We start from the raw sequence: 19,906 nt of genomic DNA on the forward strand, positions 1-19,906 counted from the left end.
GGCCGAACAGTGTTGTGTGATGCGATTTTAGCACAATTATGAAATGACGGCTAGATTAATTGGCTAAAATCTGTTTTGAAATTCCGACGGATGAAGCAATGCAGAATAAGCGGTCCCTTCGATGAATTTGTTTTCAGAAATAAAACTTACTCGGAGTCTCGCAAGTCAAACACTTGTGTCTTCAGCTCTCTAAGTCCCAGAAACCCCGTTTACGGTTCATGATAAGTAGTTCTTTGTACCCCCCAAAAACAGTTGAAGCTATCGTACATCATAATAAACAGAACAAATGGAGAGTGTCGAGACTTACCTCAAAAGCGCATATCATACAATTCGCTGCCGCAGTGCCGCGGGTGAGGAGGTGATGAAAGGTGAGTGCCTGGAGATTCAAAACGCCTTCTCTTCCGTGCGTATGCAACATGGACACCTGGAGAACTGGAGTTGTTGCATCCAGGTGCTATAATGGACGCTGAGCTCTTGCGAAGGTTCAAAACAAGATATGCAGGAGATGTTCGACATCGAAAGAAAAAAGATGCAGGAGAAGTTCGACATCGAAAGAAAATGAGAGATGCAGGAGAAGTTCGACATCGGAGGAAAAGAGATGCAGGAGAAGTTCGACATCGGAAGAAATGAGATGCAGGAGAGTATTCATAACATGACCATCGATATGAGAGATCTGGAAAGAGAAAGAGTTAGTCATAATTTTCATATATTTCAACCGATTGAAGCACCAGTTAATGGTCAGCAGTATGGAAGATGCCACCAAGATAAGGGACAAACTAACCGAGTCTAAAATCATAGCAACAAGTCGGCACCCGTTAGTGCGTCTGGTGAGGACCCTGGCAACTCCCCGGGTTCGCCCGGGGCAGGGACGCTTTTATTAGATCAAAACCGACACCGCGGGCTTCCGGGAAGGGATCGATGACCTTGGTTGACGCATACCCCTCCCCCCAAATGGGGGGAAGAGCAGGGTGGGAGGTGTTTATCAGCAATATGGTTTTCTTAAGTATATTTTTTACATTTTTTTCTCATTTTTCTCAGTTCTTATTTGTACTTGGAACTTGTGACTATACCTAGAGTGCCTATACAGCGAGAGTATGGACAGATCGCTTCATGGAGGGCTTAGGGCCCAAAAGTGCAGCCACCCTTCTAACCAACTTCTAACGCACAAAATTTCACTGCCAGTCTGCAGATTCCAATTCTAACGAAGATGGCTAAGAAAGTACATGTATGAGCGTCCTTCCACAAAAATGAGTACATTTATGCAAAAACTAAGTCAAATACGTGCTTTATAAACGATGGTTTGTAACAATTGTATTAATAAATCGCTCTGGATAATTGAAATTCATAGGTTGGCTGCATTTCTGGGTTCTAACTTTATTCGCGGAGACATCGGTGAAGGCCTGATGGATTTTCGGAGTTTCACATCTGTCTATACTCTCGCTAAACAAGTACTCTAACTATACCTAACGAGAACGTTCGGTTTTACGATTTTCAGTGCCGTCTATTTCGGAGATGGACGTAACAGTCAAAATAACTCGCGCGTCACTGTTATCAAAAGCGTATTCACCGAGGCTGAGGATTTGAGGCCTCCGCGGTCCCGGAACAAACAAAGCGCGACCCACTCGATGCAAAAACTGCCCACCACAACTCCGAGCTCAATTTCGAAATTGCTTCCGCTCTCTCCACACACCGAGACCCATTCACCGCACAACGAATCGGTCCGGCCGAAACAATCAGAGCAATATTTAGAGGAATTGATTTCGGATATCCACTCAACTAACGTTTCAAAAACAGACCCCTCCTCCCTCCCCCTCGGTCGCGTCCCGTCTGGCGACAGACCATCTCTCTCGTCCCTTCGCACAGTTCATTATGTCCATGAGTTTGAATCTCATCTGTGCTGGCGACCCATGTTGCCGTCCTAAAACCTGGTCCACTTTTATAATTGCGGGCAACTGATGGCATGGAAACTACTATACCAATCATTTCTAGTGAATCGTTTTGCAAAAATGAGGAATCTGTTAATTGAAAGCTGCACAAATTGGAGTTATTAAAGTTTGCCACAAGTACTTCATTGAATAACTGTCTGCTTTAGTAGTACTATATGTTACAATTTTCTTTTCTCAAATTTCTTCGGAGGAACGAATCAATGTAGTGATTCCCATAAGCGACATGAAATGCACAGCTCCCCTTGAACCCATTGCCACCAGATTAGTTTTGAGTGAATGAAATGACTGGACTCATTGACTCTTGATTTGCGGAATTCAAGTAGTTTCTAGATTGAACCGGGGGAAATTTGATTCTTCTCTGAGGACACAGATATGAGGAAGGGAATGAAACATTGATCCTTAATTGCCATGTAATCAATCGATCAATCTATTAGAAATCGACCAATCAATGACTTTATCAGACTGAAGGCGGCATTGCTAACAAGCCAGCAACACCGTTTGTGAAGAGTTTCAGGACATTCCGTCGACGAATTTTTGTCCGCACACCGGCCTGTTTTGTCCACGCGTAAAATAAGATTTAGGTTGAAAGAAACTATACAAAAATGAATAAAAAAGGGGAAAACCCAGAAAGCACGCAATCATTAGTTTTAACCCGTTTGTACATCGATCTTTTAGAATCAAATACGTCTAATTTTGAGCGTTCGGTCGCGCGTACACCACGCTGCAGCACAGTAAATATAAAAGAAAAAATTAAAGTGCTTTGGGAATCATTTTATTTGACACGGAAACACCTTAATATTTACTAAACACATTTCATATTTTCCTTTGATACATATTTTTTTTTCATCAATTTAAATTAGGAAAATCCATTCAGAGTGCAAAAATTTAAAATCATGAGCTTAAAAACGTCGACTCCGCGATTTTAAATACTACAGCCGAACACAGAGCGGAGCGGCGCGAGACGCGCACTAACACCTACAAACCTAAGGGGATACTTCACGCATTGCGCAATGCTTGAAGTATCCCCTTAGGTTTGTAGGCGTCAATGCGCGTTTGGAGTTGGCCAGCCGCGCCGCAGCGTGCCACGGCGCCTGAAGCAACTATTTCACAACAGAGGTGTTGCACGGTATCAAACGAAATCGAAGGTGCTCCAACATTTTATGAATGACAGGCGTCCTTTGAGAGTACGAAGCTTTCCTCGCAAAATAAATTAAGGTGCTACGGCACGAACTCCCCTGCCGAAAAAGCTCGTGGACATGAACTACTAGAAGAAACAGGTGTACGGACAAAAAATCGTTGTCGAAATGTCCTTCAACCTTGTGAAGTGAAAAATCGTTTTATCAAAGTGTGCTATCGGCCATCTCACAATATTTTGCGTTGGACGACTTGGTGAGAAACTGCTTTTTCTGTGCTTGATATCGCTTCGTAAGGTCGCAGTGTTTTATTTTCAATTCTTCGACATTACTTCTCTCTATGTTCGTTTGTTTTTTGACTAAAAATCACTTTGACTGTGCTCTACGTTGAAGCACCATATGGTGGCATGTACATGTAGCCGCGTTGGCTGCTAAGTGTGGCAGCACCCGAGTGACGTATACGGTTGACAAATTGCATGGTGCATAATATGCAAGTCGGGGCCACGACAACGGTGCAAACGGTTACATCGGAAAATTTGAAAATTTCAAATTTCCCGCCAAATATTTAAGGAGTCTTTTTTGAAAAATAATACAATAAGTATAACGATGTGCCTTGAGGAGAGAATGAGAAAATATTTACGATTTACAGTTAAGTTTTGCGTGGCCTTGGCCGTTGCTTAGTAGGGGTTTCTCTATACTAAAAACTCAGTATTAAATCTATGTGCAAGTGAGTGAGTAAAACAATTTTATTCATTTCAATAGTTGACCTGTGGATACGTTTTTCGATTACCCAGGCTTACTAGCGTCGGTTCAGGTAGACTTTTTAGTGCATCTGTTGAGGACGTTCATTGTTTTTCTGCTTGAGGGGATTTCCTAGCGACAATATATTTTTCTGACCGAACTCATTTTTGAGCTTAAATTCTTTGAAAAAAGTACAAAAAGTTGTTCGACGTACGTGGTAGCCCGTGTTTTCGTAAAACGTGAAAAAGTACGGTGGGAGACGAACGCAGATCGCTTCATAAACTTCCGCATAGACACCAATCCATAAAAATAAAAGTAATCGCGTCGGGACAAGAGTTAGAATATTTGTTCCGAAGCAAAAACCGACTTTTCCGTAGCTCTGCAGAACTGTGAAAAGAGTTTGGGACCGTTGTTTGATTCTGTCAGAGCCTTGAAAACAAAGAGATTCTTGAAGAAATTAGCGTGGAAGGAAAGAAAGTTCCCTGAGAGGGCTTAAAACTTGAGATTATAAGCAAAGTAAGCGCAAGGCAGTGGGAGAAAGTTGGTTGGCATTTTAGTCGCGGAGGGGTAAGATTGAGGCCTCTACTAATGGTTTTTGATGAACGGCTAAGGTATGACGATCAAATACTTTCAGAAGGCGGGAGCTATATGAACAAATCGCTTGATATTATCAGTGAGGAGCCGTTTTTATGACACGACAAATGAACAAAATCTGAAGGGCAAACAAACCTCGTCAAGGATCCAAACATCTTAAGATGAGCTATAGGTACGAGAAACTTTCGAAAACAATTTCCGTGGGCACGACCAAGATTGGAACAAGCATGTAAAATGCGCTTGCGCTCAAAAAATTTCGGGGCTGGGCAAGTGAGGGCGCGCGAGTCTCGCGGCGCTTCCGAGGCCGTGTCGCACTTACTAATTTTGTTTTTGAGAAAATAGAAGGAAAGAGGAAATTGCAGTAATTTGTTGATAATTTACTCAATAACTTTATCTACTTGGTGCTCGGTCCTGGTCTTCCGCCATTCTCGCGCGTCCCTCTCCGCGCGAAAATTAAGCTTTCGTATTTTAATATTGGTTGAAAAAAAATTACTGCGCGTTTTTTGTGAAGGATCAACGGTCCCAATTCTACCACGCGGGGCCGCGCGTACCGCGACATGAGTCGTATTTTGCACATGGTCTTATGAGGTTCAAGGCTCACATCTCAATACTCGCGGCCCCGCTAGGCAGAGAAAAAAAATGTGCCCGCTCGATCTTCCAAGATATGCTCTGTATACTTAAAGGTGGTCTTTTCACTAAGGTGCCATGGCACTCCGACTATGCTCCCGGATCATATGTTTCTTCGCCATTGCGCAGTTATGCGGTGCGACTCATTGTCGTCTCTGCGACACAAAGGCGCGCCCAAGTAGTCAAAAGAGCTCTGATTCGCATATAGATGCTCGGGTTTCGCGTCCCTTTGCCAGGGCGCGTCTCAGTGTCGCAGAGACGGCAAAGTGTGTTGCTGGTGAACAAGTTTGTGAGAAAATGTTGAATTTTTCCGACGAAGATCCACTGGACTGCATTCCGCAATCTGGGTTCAGCAACTCTGGCTCATCTGGAGAAACACTTTTGTGCATAGTGCATAGGAAAACCAACGGCACACACGCCGCCTCCAGACCAAGTCAGAATTTTATAGTTCCAAACAGCAAAATGCTGATCAATTGCACTATGTTAGCTCAGTTTTGAAACAACGAGTGTGCCGCTAGTCTCCCCATGCACATAATTGGTTTCATAGAGATTAACTCTATGGTTTCAAACTACGAATTGCACTCCTATTAAAATGTTTTGTTGAACGCGTTCCGGTATGAAAGGTCTAAATATAAGTCATCGATTGTTGCAGGGGAGAGTTTAACTGAAGTTGCTGGTTAATTTGGAGAGAAAAAAAATGTAAAAAAAATTAAAGAATGTTTTTCTTTCATGGAAATTGTTGAATTCTTATTCTAACTTGGCACCAGTCCCTCGGCGATTAGTTTTGCTTGGTCTTTTACAGGGAGGGGGGGGGGAGGTATGCACCCACTTGTTACTTATTGCTGAAGTTGGAGATATTTTGACGTACCTAGATTATAACGGAATATTGGAGTTACGGCGGTTTTGGAAGCAGCGAGCCAATATCGCGCCGCGAGATCGTGGATCCGCGAGTTTTTCATGACACAGCTTGTCGCGTCCGGTAGTGACATCGCCCGGTGACATCACTAGACAGGCCGCTGCCATATAGTCCGAGAAACCTTACTATTTCATACACCTCTACCTCGGGCGCCGGGCGACCGGGAGTCCACGGGGCGGCAACCTAACCAGTTGCTTTCCGCGGATTTCGGAGTCCTGACGGATATGACATGCTTGGTCAGGGGATTTTGGCGAGCTAACCGTGGGAAACGACGCCCAAGTTAGCAGGCCTAGGGGGCCCACGAGGAGCTCTCTGAAATCCCCTGAAGTCAGTCGTCTCGCCTCCTGTACCCGGCGCCTCCACCACTTATAACGTGCTCAGCTCTCAAGGCCAAGTAGCTGAACACGTTGGGGATGGTCGCAGATAAGGGGGCGTATATCCACCAGAAAGGGTAGTCCTAGAATAGGGAAGGTAGATCTAGGGGGATGTAAGAGCCCTTTCACTCTATATAGATGGTCACCTACCTCAAGAACGTATCCTAGAATCCTAAGGAAAAGATGGAACACGTAAGTAGGAGATGGCCACTCGATGTATTGGGTAACGGTACAACTACAACTAGGTCACACAGACCTCTAACAACTATCACACAGATACAACTACTACAAAAAGGGGGGAGGGGGTCTCCAAGCAGGAAGAGCCGTCGGGGATGCTGGACGGGACTTTCGGCGAGGGGAGGGATACTCAAAGCTCAATCACCGGGGTGAGACGCGGGACGGGGCAACTTGAGGAGTCAAAGACTCAAAAAAGGGGGGGAAAGGCCGCTGGGGCGAAAGGAGGGTCGGGGACGGACCGTAGGACCACAACTTTCGGCCGAGGGATACTCGAGGACTTGACTACGGGGTGAGACGCGCGTCGGGGATCCGCGAGGAGGCGCAGGCACATAGGTGGCGAGACGACTGACTTCAGGGGATTTCAGAGAGCTCCTCGTGGGCCCCCTAGGCCTGCTAACTTGGGCGTCGTTTCCCACGGTTAGCTCGCCAAAATCCCCTGACCAAGCATGTCATATCCGTCAGGACTCCGAAATCCGCGGAAAGCAACTGGTTAGGTTGCCACCCCGTGGACTCCCGGTCGCCCGGCGCCCGAGGTAGAGGTGTATGAAATAGTAAGGTTTCTCGGACTATATGGCAGCGGCCTGTCTAGTGATGTCACCGGGCGATGTCACTACCGGACGCGACAAGCTGTGTCATGAAAACCTCGCGGATCCACCGATCTCGCGGCGCAATATTAGCCCGCTGCTTCCAAAACCGCCGTAACTCCAATATTCCGTTATACTCCCCCTACAACGACACAGGATAATGACCTCATTATCCGCAGTGGGTCACTGGGAGGTCGAGAGTTTTGGAAGCAACGGGCCAACGCTGGAGTCTGTTCTTGTAGAGACTGGTTTGAGCTGGAGTCTGTTTTAACGTGCTCAGCTCTCAAGCCAAGCAGCTGAACACGTTGGGGATGGTCGCAGATAAGGGGGCGTATCCACCAGATAGGGTAGTCCTAGAGAAAGGGGAAATGGTCTAGGGAGGGTGTAAGAGCCCTATCACTCTAAATAGATGGTCACCTACCTCGAGAGTGGTATCCTAAGGAAAGAATAAGACTCACAGTCTAGGGGTGGCCGCTCGTGTATTGGGTACTCGTATGGTAACAACGATAATGATGGTATATAACGATGGTATAATGATGGTATATAACGATGGTATAAAACTACAACTAGGTCACACAGACCTCAAACAACTATCACACAGATACAACTACTACAAAGGGGGGGAGGGGTCTCCAAGCAGGAAGAGCCGTCGGGGATACTGCCGCTGGACGGGACTTTCGGCGAGGGGGGGGGGGATACTCAAAAGCTTAATCACCGGGGTGAGACGCGGGACGGGGCAACTTGAGGAGTCAACGACTCGGGAAGGGGGTGAAAGGCCGCTGGGGCGAAAGAAGGGTCGGGGACGGACCGTAGGACCACGACTTTCGACCGAGGGATACTCGTGGACTCGACTACGGGGTGAGACGCGTGTCGGGGATCCGCGAGGAGGCGTAGGCACGGATGGCGAGACGACTGACTTCAGGGGATTTCAGAGAGCTCCTCGTGGGCCTCTAGGCCTGCTAACTTGGGCGTCGTTTCCCACGGTTAGCTCGCCAAAATCCCCTGACCAAGCATGTCATATCCGTCAGGACTCCGAAATCCCCGGAAAGCAACTGGTTAGGTTGCCATCCCGTGGACCTTGGTCGCCCGGCGCCCGAGACTGGGGTATACGCAATTGGGGGATTCCTCGGGCTATCTGACAAGGCTGTGTCTGGTGATGTCACCGAGCGATGTCACTGACGGATGTGACAAGCTGTGTCATGAAAAACTCGCGGATCCACGATCTCGCGGCGCGATATTGGCTCGCTGCTTCCAAAACCGCCGTAACTCCAATATTCCGTTATACTCCCCCTACAACGACACAGGATAATGACCTCATTATCCGCAGTGGGTCACTGGGAGGTCGAGCGTTTTGGAAGCAACTAGTCAACACTGGGGTATGATTTTTTGTACAGACTGGGGAAGTGTGATTTGGGGAAAAAAAAAAATTGTTATCAGTCATTATGCCCGTCCTTTTGGGAGCATTAACCTGCTACTGTCATTCTTAAATCTAAACAATGGGTCTAATTACAAAGATTTAACTGTACAGGGATAGAAGGAAAGTGAAATATGACGCTGGGGAACGCTCGGCGGTTGTCGCCGGCGTTATACGAGTCGATCAGCTGGCGGGAAGGCCGCTGGCTCTCGGCGCGGGGCCGGAGAGTGAGGAGCTTCTTGCTTCGTATCGGGTGTCCCGAGCAGCTGAGTGTTTGTCTGTGAAAGGTATTATGTATGATTGAGTCTGGAGGGTTACGTGAGTTTTTTTTTTTTTTTGTTTTACTAACAATCCAATGATTAAATCAATCAATCAACAATCAACAATCCCTCAATTTTGTATGTATAATTCTTTGCTGGGTTTTTTGGGCGGCGTGAGTGAGAGAAAGTAGCTGATGGCAGCGATAGTTAACTGCAAAGTTTAGTAATATATCTCACGATACGGTTGTCTAATGTCGTTTCTATCATTGGTATTTTATATAAACTACTATATGGAAACTTAACTAATCTAACTTCTCTATCGATTACGCTATATCGATGGCTGCGGCTATATATATTCTATCTACTATTAAATCTATTCTATCTTTACAATTTTCACAATCGTTGCGACTCGTTGCCCTGTCAGCGAGATTGAGCGGCATTGCGGCTGTTGTCCGGTAGGTGTCCGTTGTCCCCCCTCCATTCCGGTCTTCTCGTTTTTTCGCTTCGCAAATGCTCGAGGCCGAGGGGCACCCCGAATAATCTGCTCGTCTCAACATCGGTTGATGGAGGTACATCTACTGCTCATCTCTACGTCGGTTGACGGAGGCACATCTACTGCTCATCTCTACGTCGGTTGACGGAGGCACATCTTACTGATGCTATCCGCGGGTTTTGTGTGTTTCCGCTAGCATCAGGGTCCCTTCCCTGGCAGCACTATGTGGAGAGTTTTGTGTTCTCCTGCGTTGCCAGGTGGGAGATGGCAACAAGCGTATTTCGTAGGAAAACCGGCGTGTGTTCTGATTGACTGTGATAGCACAGGTCACTATATTGGAGTTGCTAACATTCAAATTTTGTAATTGAGCAACGTTTGGTTTGCTCGGCTGTGATGGTGGTAGTACGCCAGTTAGGGGTTGGCAACATCCAAAAAAAAAATTTTAAACAAACAACGTTTGGTTAGCTTGGCTGTGGTTTTACTTGTCGGTTGTTTTGCTGTAACCTTAAGTGTATCTATCTTTGCCATTTTCTGCTCATCTCCTGTCGGTTGACGGAGGGACATCGATCGCCATGTGGTTGTAGGCATCGTTACAATCCGGGCGTTACTAACTGCTCGTTTGGTTTTTTTTGGATGTTTGTCCCTGGTCTGCTCATCTCCTGTGTGCATCACGGAGGAACATCGTAAGAAGGTGGCATCTTTATGTCGTAGTACCGGATGGGTGGGGGGGAAGGTGGGTCTGTGACATGACGCAATGCGGGGGGTCTCTGTGTAGTTGTCCGTCTTCTTTCTGGGGCTGGAGGCTCCATGGGGCTGACTGGGTTTCACCGAGTCGGCAACAGACCGTTTCCTATGTTAATATTAATCATTCTATACAAAGTCGTAATTAGTTATAGGTATATTACAAATTTCCCAATGTCTTACATTTTTCTAAAGAAAAATTTTGAATTACTCGCTGAAAGTACTTTCACTAGGAGGTCTCATCTCTTCTGAAGCGTCTCAGCGTCTTCTGGGTATTTTTTTTTTATGCTGATTTTAAGCATTTTAAAGCAGATTCCAAGGTCTGCAAAGTGTGGAATAACAATGTCTCAAATCATGCGACGATCTGTCATGCAAAGTCAAAGTGCAGGGTGCAAATTGCCACAAAGTTAATTGCATTCGCTACATGCATTGTGCATTTGCATTATGTATTAGGAGGTTGCTACTAAACTACTAAACTACTGAACTACTGAACTTATGATTTAAGTTTTTTTGTACTGTACAAGGCTATTAACAAGGCATGAAGGCTGAAGTAAAGAAGGCTGAGATGGTTGTATGCGCTAGGCGGCGCAAATAACTCGACGTAGAGAACATTTCAGCTCACAATTAAGGTGCAGAGGAGGGTCGAGAAATTTGGCAACGCTGGGTTGTCTCCATTTAAGCAATTATTTTAATTTAATTGCATTTTTCTTAGCCTATAGTTACTCGAAGTTATTTACATCTTATTTCTAATGCCTAAATCTTATTTCGAAATGGTGTGGCTACTATTATTATTGTTATATTCATCTATTATTTATTTTATCTACATTTTTTTGGAATAATGTGGCAGGTAGGGTCCAGCGCAATCACAGTGCCGCCAAAATGCTGCCGTGAGCGATCGCGTTCGGTTCTCGTCATAAACTGAGGGATTTTTTGAGGGATATAGTGAGTAAATCTAATTAACGTGTCGAAGCTGAAAAGTTACTTCATTTTGAGAACGCTGCGGCTGCGCTGGCCTCCACTCTGGCGCTCACTTTGCTAAAATTACTAAAATGCATTCAATTTAAGCTTAATTCACTAAAATATATTTATTGCTGGAGTTTGTATTGACAGTAGCAGATGTTCCCCGACGGCTCTTATAATTAAGTTTGGAAGGGATAGAACCAGTTTGAACATACTACACGAAGTTTTCCTAAGTTGAGTGGCAATTCTTAGGGCTTCGTGCATTATATCCACGTCTGGATACGTGAAATCTTTGAAGCTCGTCTTTACAAGATGCTGATTTTTGTTTCTTTCATGTCTCAGAAATCTAGCATTTTTTTGGAGCCTTAATTTATGTTGGCATGTCGTTTGACAAGTGATCGCAGTGATCAATGTTGTAAATGGATATTTATCTTCAGTTAGGCCCCCGAAGCACGTTTTTGAGAGTTCTGTTGTTAGGATGCTCTTCGGAGTCCTAAGTGAAGATAAATTTTGTGGTGTTCTGAAGGTAGATGACCGTTAGTGGTTTTTGGGCCCTATGACAACCATTGGGTCGTCCCTAATTTCTGCATGTGAGGGGGAGTGTGGATGAAATTTCCATGTTGTTTGGAAACTGTCGCTTAGGCGAAGTGAGCGGCCTCCTAAAAAAAAATTTCTGCTACATACTACCCTTAACCTTTTTAATTCTAATAAATTTTTTACTTGTTACCCTAAACCTTCTTAATTCTAATACTTAGTGAGCATGATTCGTGCTTTAAAATAGTTGATGTTTAACAGAATTTGCACGTTCGAGTCGTAAGTGTAAGACAATAGAGAGAAGAAATGAGAGAAAAGCTCACTGTCATCTAGGCATGACTAAGTTTTGTTCTGTTTAAATTTTAATTTCTATTATATTTTTCAGTAACTTTTAAGTCTGAAACTAAGAACTAAGATAGAACTAATTTCTGGAACTAATTTGGTTTTGTTTCTGATGCTTTGGCGAGGCATTGAGCAACGAAAGATCAACCTTTGTGAAGGCTCGGTGCATGTTTTTTTTTTTTAAAAGAACATTGATTATGGTAAAATCTGCAGCATGGATTATGGTACTGCAGCTAGTGGGAATAGCCGAGGCTATTTCGGAGTGATGTTGACCGTTCGTTACTCAAGTTTTCTTTCCTTTACGCCGGTAGTTTATTGTGTAAATTGCATCTCAATATGGCATATTGCTTGCGTCTTGCGATTTATTGTTCGATCCACTCAAATTAATGGGAAACCTACGGTCGTGGTATCGATCATTTCCCACAGCTTCAAATGGCTTAGCTATTGACGCACTGCGATTTACGCCGCACAGTGGTATGAGCAAACAGTAAAGGTCGGACATCAAGGTGTTGACTGAAAATTTTAAATTTTGGTACGTGTTTATTCGAAGAAACCAATCAGACAGACTGTCTCTGAACGGGAATTTTATGAAAGAACCAATGTAGTCGCTCTTAAACTTTCTCGTTATTAGTTTCGATCTTCTAAGTTTCCGAAGTTATTAGTTTGTGTTCGACCTCCCCTGTTGGCTTGTTGGTGGAATAATTAAAAGTTGAACTTTCTGAATATTGGGAAGCTTGCAAGGAAGCCACCTAGGTATTAAGAGGTCTCCTCCAGTGTAATGTGGGCGTAAGTTCTTTCATATATTTCAAAAAGCATAAGAATGAGACAAATTAGTTCTACATGGAAACTTGGGGCGTTTAATGCCGAATTATCGGTCTCTTACTTAAGTATATTTACTCATGGGACTTAAGTATTTAAAACTAAACCTATTCCTATCGTAATTGCTCTTTTTACAAACTGCGCGTTACTAGCTCATATGCTGCGTCGTTCCCCCCCACACAAGGGCGCCTCTAGACCACCTTATGAGCGCTAGGAAGAATGGTTTCCTATTTGAATTATGGCTCTTGTGGGGGTCGAGACGCGCCCCTGTGTGGGTGGAGCAACGGAATTCTACCGGATAAAATGTAATTGAAATTATTCAGATTTGGAATTGGACTTTTCGTGTAAAAATTTGTGTTAAAGTTTGCTTCAACGACGTGGCGAGAGGCCCTCCATTGCAGTGTAGCTCTTTCACTTAAAAGTGATTACTGATCGACTTATCTGGACGAAAGAATGAAATTTGTCAAATTCTGCGGGAAGTGACTGTCAGTTTGCTGTTTATTTTGAAATTACGTTTTGCGAGCAATTATTCATCACTGCAACAGGGGGCCCGCGCCGTGAAGGAAAACAGAGTCTCAAACATCGGTGGAGAATCACGAGTGTGAGAGTTTTGCTGATGTAGCTATTCGTGTTCGTATCGATCGTCGGACCAGGCTTCGTTTCTAGTCTCTCACCGTTTTTCTCGGACTCCGTATCGGACCCATGCAAGATGGACCCAAGCAGGAAGTGCGTCATCTGTCCCAGCTGCAGGCATCTCGTTGTTGTTGCTCCCAGTGGAGCAGAGCCTATTGGCTATCACCTCCTGGTCCCGCTGCGGAAACCGACCACTGCATGGCCTCCGGCACCATCCGATCCAGCCGTCCAGGCCAGGCCAGGGGGGTCCAGCGCGAATCCGCCGCCCCCCTTTGTCGCTTCCGCCTCTAGCCGGGACCCCCGGGTTTTGGCCCGTGCCCACGGAACGTTCCAGCCGCCGTTTCGGCCCACCAGACGCGGGCTGTCACGAGGCTGCCCACCTGCTTTTGCGTGGGAGCCCTGATCTTCGACTCGGATCTTCGCCTCTGATCTGATTTCGATCTTTCGACTTATAACGTGCTCCTGTTTATATTTTTCGTTTTATTTTCTTTCTCTTTTATGTAATCTAATTAAAGTGCGGTTCATCTGTTTATCCCGAGTGTTTATTTTTATTTGCTAATAACTATTTGCTACTTGTTTATGCATATTTTAGTTTCAAAAAGGAAGGATACTAGAATAGGATACTGAAGGATACTACTGATGCCTAAATGATACAATTATTGATTAATTACAAAATAAGGGGAGGAAAGAATGAAGGAGATATTTTTCCCTCAAATCGTAAGAAGGTTTTTTTTTTACGTTCTGTTTATAATTTGAAAGATCAACCTTGAGCCTATTTCGTATGGAACATAGTAGCTTTTATGCAAAATCAGTGTTGGAGTTTTTCTCAGTGACACGGCGCGCAGTGGTTCGAATCAACGGGGGAGATCGGACACAACTTGGCACTTCTAAACATTTTTGGCTTCATAATCGGAAAAGTTACTTACAGCGGAGTTATAGGATAGCTACTATCGTTACTTAGAATTCCTAAATATCCATGTCCGACCTCTCCCACCGACCCGCCCCACCGCGCGCCGAGGGGGCCCTCCGCTGCAGTGTCGTCTGAGCAACAAAGGGAAAAGGGTAATGAAAGATCAGGGGGAGATTAGCTTAATGTTATCTGTCTTATTAGGAATATATATAGGAATATATAATAATGATAGTGTATTTGGAAATGCCTTTTTTATTTTAACCGGATTCCACGGATTGCATGTAATAATTGGTTAGGAAAGGAAAATTAAGAGGGTGAAAAGTAAATGTAGTTTGTCCGATCATCAACGCTGCAGCAGAAGGCCTCAGGGAGCATGGCAGGTTTTTCAATCATTTAAAATTTGTGTCTATTAACCCTTTATCGATTCTTGATTGATTTTTCTCCATGAAGGCCGACTGCGACAAGATTTTACGCATTTCTGAGTAGGTGAATTTTTTTAAGTGAGTGATCAAGAGGGCGCGTCCCGCGGCGCTTCCGGGACCGTGTCTTATTAATGAGTAGGAGTTAGCGCGTAGTATACTAAAATTTAAGGGAAATTCCCTTTAATAAAATTAGCAATTTTATTTCATCCACGTTTTACATAAATGAGAATGAATCAAGAATGTCAAGAAATTAGTACTGTTTTGAGAATCACCGATAAAAAAAAATTTACAAATTTACTTCATCCATGTCTTATGCAAATGGAATGAATCAATAATGTCATTAAATTTGTACTGTTTTAAGTACCTTTTTGATGATTATTCAAGAAAAAATTTAAATACACGAAGAAAAAGAGGGAAAAAAAAGGAAATGTGCGCTAAGATTATTTCCCGTATGTTTGATAAGAGTGGAAAGTAATTCTGCGCACTTCATCGTGAAATGAATTTTCCGTCATTCTATACTTTTCCAGGTTTTCATATTTCCTTTGCCGAGAGGGGCCGCGTGCAGCAAGATATGAGTCGCATTATGCGCTTGGTCTTATGAGGTTCAGGGCTCACGTCTCGCTGCTCGCAGCCTCGCTCGGCAAAGGAGATGCGTTCGCTCGATCTTCTGAAGAAATGCTCTGTGCCCTGAAGGTGGTCTTTTCATTACGCTGCCGTGGCACTCCGATTATGCTTTCTGATCCTATTTTTCCCGCTATTGCGTAGTTATGCATTGAGTGAGGACACGGCGCAAAGGCTCGTCCAGGCTAGCACGCAGAGACGATAAATGATATTGCTGGCGAACAAGTTTGTAGGAGATTGTGAATTTTTCCGGCGTTGATCGACGTTGCTGCAGTCTGCAATCAGGACCCACATGCTCTTTCTCATTCCGAAAGCACTTATGTGTATAGGAATACCAATGGCGCATATGTCGTTCCTAAACCGTGTCAGAATCCATTTGCGCAGTCTAAAGACACTTGGTTTTTTTTTTTTTGGTCTGAAATAACGCATGCGCCCCCAGTCCTTCCCATGCATATAAGTGTTTTCACTGTTGGTAACTTTTTATAGTTTCAAGCTACGAATTGCATTCTTATTAAAGAGGCGCTGTTGGGTTTTTCCGAAATGGAGAGTCCAAATTTGAGTCTTTGAGGGAAAGTTTAAGGGCAATCGGATTATCTGCAAGACAAATGGGCGCTATCTGTGGTTCTCTCGTAGAAACACATATCTGCATAGTGGAATCACTGGTCTGTATGTTGTTTTTTACAATTGGCCGTAAGTATTGGCTTAATATTAGCTTGGTGTGGCAACAGTTGTTTAGCGATCAGTTTCTTCTGCTCTCTGCGGGGGGGGGGGGGGGGTGGTGGAAGAAGATGTTCACCCACTAGCCCTTAATTGCTGAAGTTGCACATTTTCTTCCAGGGAATCGGCTCTGTTCTTGGGCGGATAGCTCCCGGTTTCAGTCCGCGTTCCGTTGCGTTATCCGTATCTCGTTTGGTTTTCAGCAAAATGTTTCCTTTAGAGTTCCGCGGGACAGGGCGTGGATGGTGGGAGGTGCTGTGTTTACTCCGCGCAGCCCTCCAATTTTCGGCAAATTGCGTTGTCAAACCTTATTGTGGCGGGCTTGCCGTTTTTTTTATACGGGATCCTGCTTACCCTGATTTCGGCCATCACCTAGAACAGTTATGTCGTGGTCATGAGGGTCACGGGGTTAGCGAGGTGAGGTTCCGGATCGCCGGGCCTCACGAGCGAGAACATCCCGGATGCGGCTATCTGCGATGCGTTGTGGAATTCGCCCCCGGCGATCAAGAATTGATCGTCGTGTGGGTCCTCGAGGTTCAGCAGCTCCCGCCACCCACGAAGTGGTGATCTCAGAAGTGTGGCCTCGGTTTTTTTTTTTTTAGTTTTTAGTGTTAGTTTTTTATCGTAGTGTTAGATTATAGGTTGCGTCTGACTCTAGGTCAATAGGTCCCGGGTTCGAATCCCGGTGGTGGCGACAAATTTTCATGGAACTGACGAGTGGATCTGTAAGCAGAATTCGCTCGGCCTTAATCCGTGAAAATTTGTAAGCCCGAGCATGGATGTCTACCAAACTCCCTGATGTCTTCGGACAATAAATAGTGCCTATAGATGGCTGTAGATTCCTAAAGGAATAGAAGCCACTAAACTCTCAATAAAAAAAAAAAAAAAAAAAAAAAAAGATTATAGGTTTTTTTTTTTTTTGCTGCTCTGCCCTTTCAGGTAATTTTTGTTTAATTATTTTTACAATCTTTTATTTTTGGTTTTGAACTATGATAATGTGCTATTTTTACTATGACTGGCGGTCGAAGCATCGGTTGGTGCTAGTGGCAGGTGAATTTACCGGTTTTTTTTTTTGATTAGAGGAAGGGAGGTGAGAAAAGATAAAAAAAAAGGGGGTGCTTTAGGTGTCACTGATCAAGCGTCTTGCTCTTCCTATTCCGTCAGTCCCTTCAAGTACTACGATCTCTTGTAATGGGATTTCTTCTTTTTGTATATTTTTAATTATTCTCACTTGTTGTTTTTGTTTTTGGAAAAATATGAAGAAGGCGATGGCGGTTATTACAATTATTAGGATGGCAAGAGATTAGTGTGATGTGTGTTTCAACGAGGTTTGGGATTCGATCCAGTTTATTTGCTCTTGTAATTTCTTGTTTTCATTTTCATCTATTTTGAAATTTATATCGTACGGGGCCAAGTGGAGTTCGGTGCTTTTGTGTTTTACGTGGAATAAAGTGGAGTGAGTGAAAACAAGTCTGTTGTCGTGAATTATCGTATGGGCGTCGTCTTGCGAGCACACGGCCGGTCCGTGGATAGTTACTTTTGGGCCCAAGGCGGTCTGTGTTACAGAAGCTTCCTGTCCGTCATTCAAAATTACTAACCCGTTATCATAATGTATGGAAGTGGTGAGTTCTTTTGGTTTTATTGTCGTCATATCTGCTTCAGAACATAAGTAGAAGTCCGGATTTTCTTTGCATTTTTCGACTGATAGTTTGGAACCTTGAGCAACATACACCGGTTTAAAGATTCGCAATTTTTCTCCTTCTTTTTTTGTAATTACTTCGACGCTCACGTGTTCTTGTCTGATCAATAATGGGACATTTATTATTCCCCTCAAAATTGACCCATCTGATTGTTTGATTTCCTCTAGGTCAAAAGAGATTTCGGCTGTTAAATACATTAGGAAGGGGGCTTGTGTGTATAAACTGTTATGTAGTGCTGGTGTTTTTTTGATTAGTTCGGATATTTGCGTTGGGGGTATAATTTTGGCAGATAAAGTTTTGTATTTCAGTGCGTTTAGTATTTCATCATACTCCATAAGCATTTGTGTTTCTAAAAAGAGTAGTCTTGTGGCGTTTTCCAATTTACACATGTTTTGTGTCATCAGACCCGTCACATGTCTTAGTTCTCTCAAGATTGCCGTGAAAGATTGTATTTGTTTTTGATCATTTTGTATTATCACTCGCTCTAGATATTCAGTTTTTTTACCCATTTTGTCCCTCAATTCCTCGATTTTTCCGTTGACGTCATTGAATTTCAGTTTTGACCAGGCTACTGTTGCTGCAGTAGTGATAGAGTTTCCTGCTGCGATTGCACCTAGAGCTAGGAGGGGGAATCCTCTTTTTGATCTGATTTTGAGTCCTTTTAGATTGGGATCTTCTTCTATTCTTGTTCCTGCAGTCCTGAAAAGTCCCGCAAGGAGTGTGCTCTGATATGTTATGTTACATACTGTGTATGGGTAAATTAAATCTATTACAATTGGGATTGTTATGATTCCATTTTGGATTAAGGCCGGTTTGGATGTGTTAAATGAGACAATGGGCCTGTTGCAAACTTTTGCTAGAGCAAAAATAAGAGTTGTTTCTTATAGATAATGCCTCAAAAATCACGATGAGCGCATCGGCAAAGTCTGAAATGCACTCATAACTTCACAGTCTGCGTAAGAAATTTGCGGTTTTTTGAGCTTCCCGCTTCAAAAACGATACTACGGCACAGGTGAACATTCTGTAAGAGGAGTCGTTCCATCGTCGGCAATACTCATCATGGCCGACGCCAATCCGCCAAAACACGTGTGATGGGACGAGATAACACCTGAACTGGATTAGACCAGATAACAATCGGCGTGTTAACGTTCATATTTTCCACGCCCGAATTGATTGACCTTGAACTCTCCTCGAATTACGCGCGGAACTGCACGCAAGCGTCAGCCATGCTGAATATCGCCAACGATGGAGCGACTCCTCTAACAAAATGTTCACCTGTGCCGTAGTATCGTTTTTGAAGCGGGAAGCTTAAAAAAACGCAAATTTCTTACGCAGATTGTGAAGTTATGAGTGCATTTCAGACTTTGCCGATGCGCTCATCGTGATTTTTGAGGCATTATCTATAAGAGACAACTCTTATTTTTGCTCTAGCAAAAGTTTGCAACAGGCCCATTGTGGAATTTTCTAGTTGTGTACAGGCATGGGTAGTACTTATGAATTGTGTGAGTATCAGACCTGTTATGATGAAGGGTAGTATTATGGTAGTTGGTGTCCCGAGGGCAGTTGTCTTTTCGTGCGGTCTGATTGTCATTATGCACATAGTCTGTTTGTCTTTTTTTGGGATCCTGCACACACAAATTGTCAAGTTAGGTGTTTCTTGAAGATATTGAGGAAGAGTATGTACAGCATGTAAGCTTGTTTAGTGCAGAAAGCATGTACATGTAGTTTGTTTATTTCACATATAAGGCGAGGGATGTAGTGCGCTGCGGGTTGTAGCTAGGTATTTTTTAGGCGTTAAGTGAAGAGAAAAAAAAATTTTGGAATTTTTGAAATTTTTGGGAGAAAAAAAATTGAAAGGAAATTTCTGATTGTTTTAATTTTACAGTGTTTAGTATTTGATTCTCAGTTTTCTTGCTTGTGTTTCTGGTCGTTGAGCTTCTTCCCGGTAAGCTCTGTGTTCCTTACAAAAATCGATGAAATATTTTCAATTTTTGTCTGCTTTCAAGGCTATCGGATTAGAGACAACAATGAGTAGGGCTCTGCTGCGCGTTAGCGCGACATTTTGTCTTTTTGGATTTTTCAGAAAACCCAAGTAAGATTTTTGACTTTCCGGTTCACGTGATCTTACTGTTGATAATATTGTTATCATGCTCTCATCACCTTGAGCGGCTTCGATTGAGCTTACTCG

At 43.8% G+C, this 19,906-nt stretch overlaps 1 protein-coding gene across 1 annotated transcript in view; it reads left to right on the forward strand.

Annotated features, from left to right (window-relative positions):
- Positions 1-19,906, forward strand: part of LOC109030558 (leucine-rich repeat, immunoglobulin-like domain-containing kekkon 3 protein) — a 176,657-nt gene that overhangs the window by 125,529 nt on the left and 31,222 nt on the right. The gene's annotated exons all lie outside the window — the stretch shown is intronic.

This window comes from Bemisia tabaci, chromosome 3 (genome assembly GCF_918797505.1).
Source record: "Bemisia tabaci chromosome 3, PGI_BMITA_v3".
In the NCBI taxonomy this organism is placed as follows: domain Eukaryota; kingdom Metazoa; phylum Arthropoda; class Insecta; order Hemiptera; family Aleyrodidae; genus Bemisia; species Bemisia tabaci.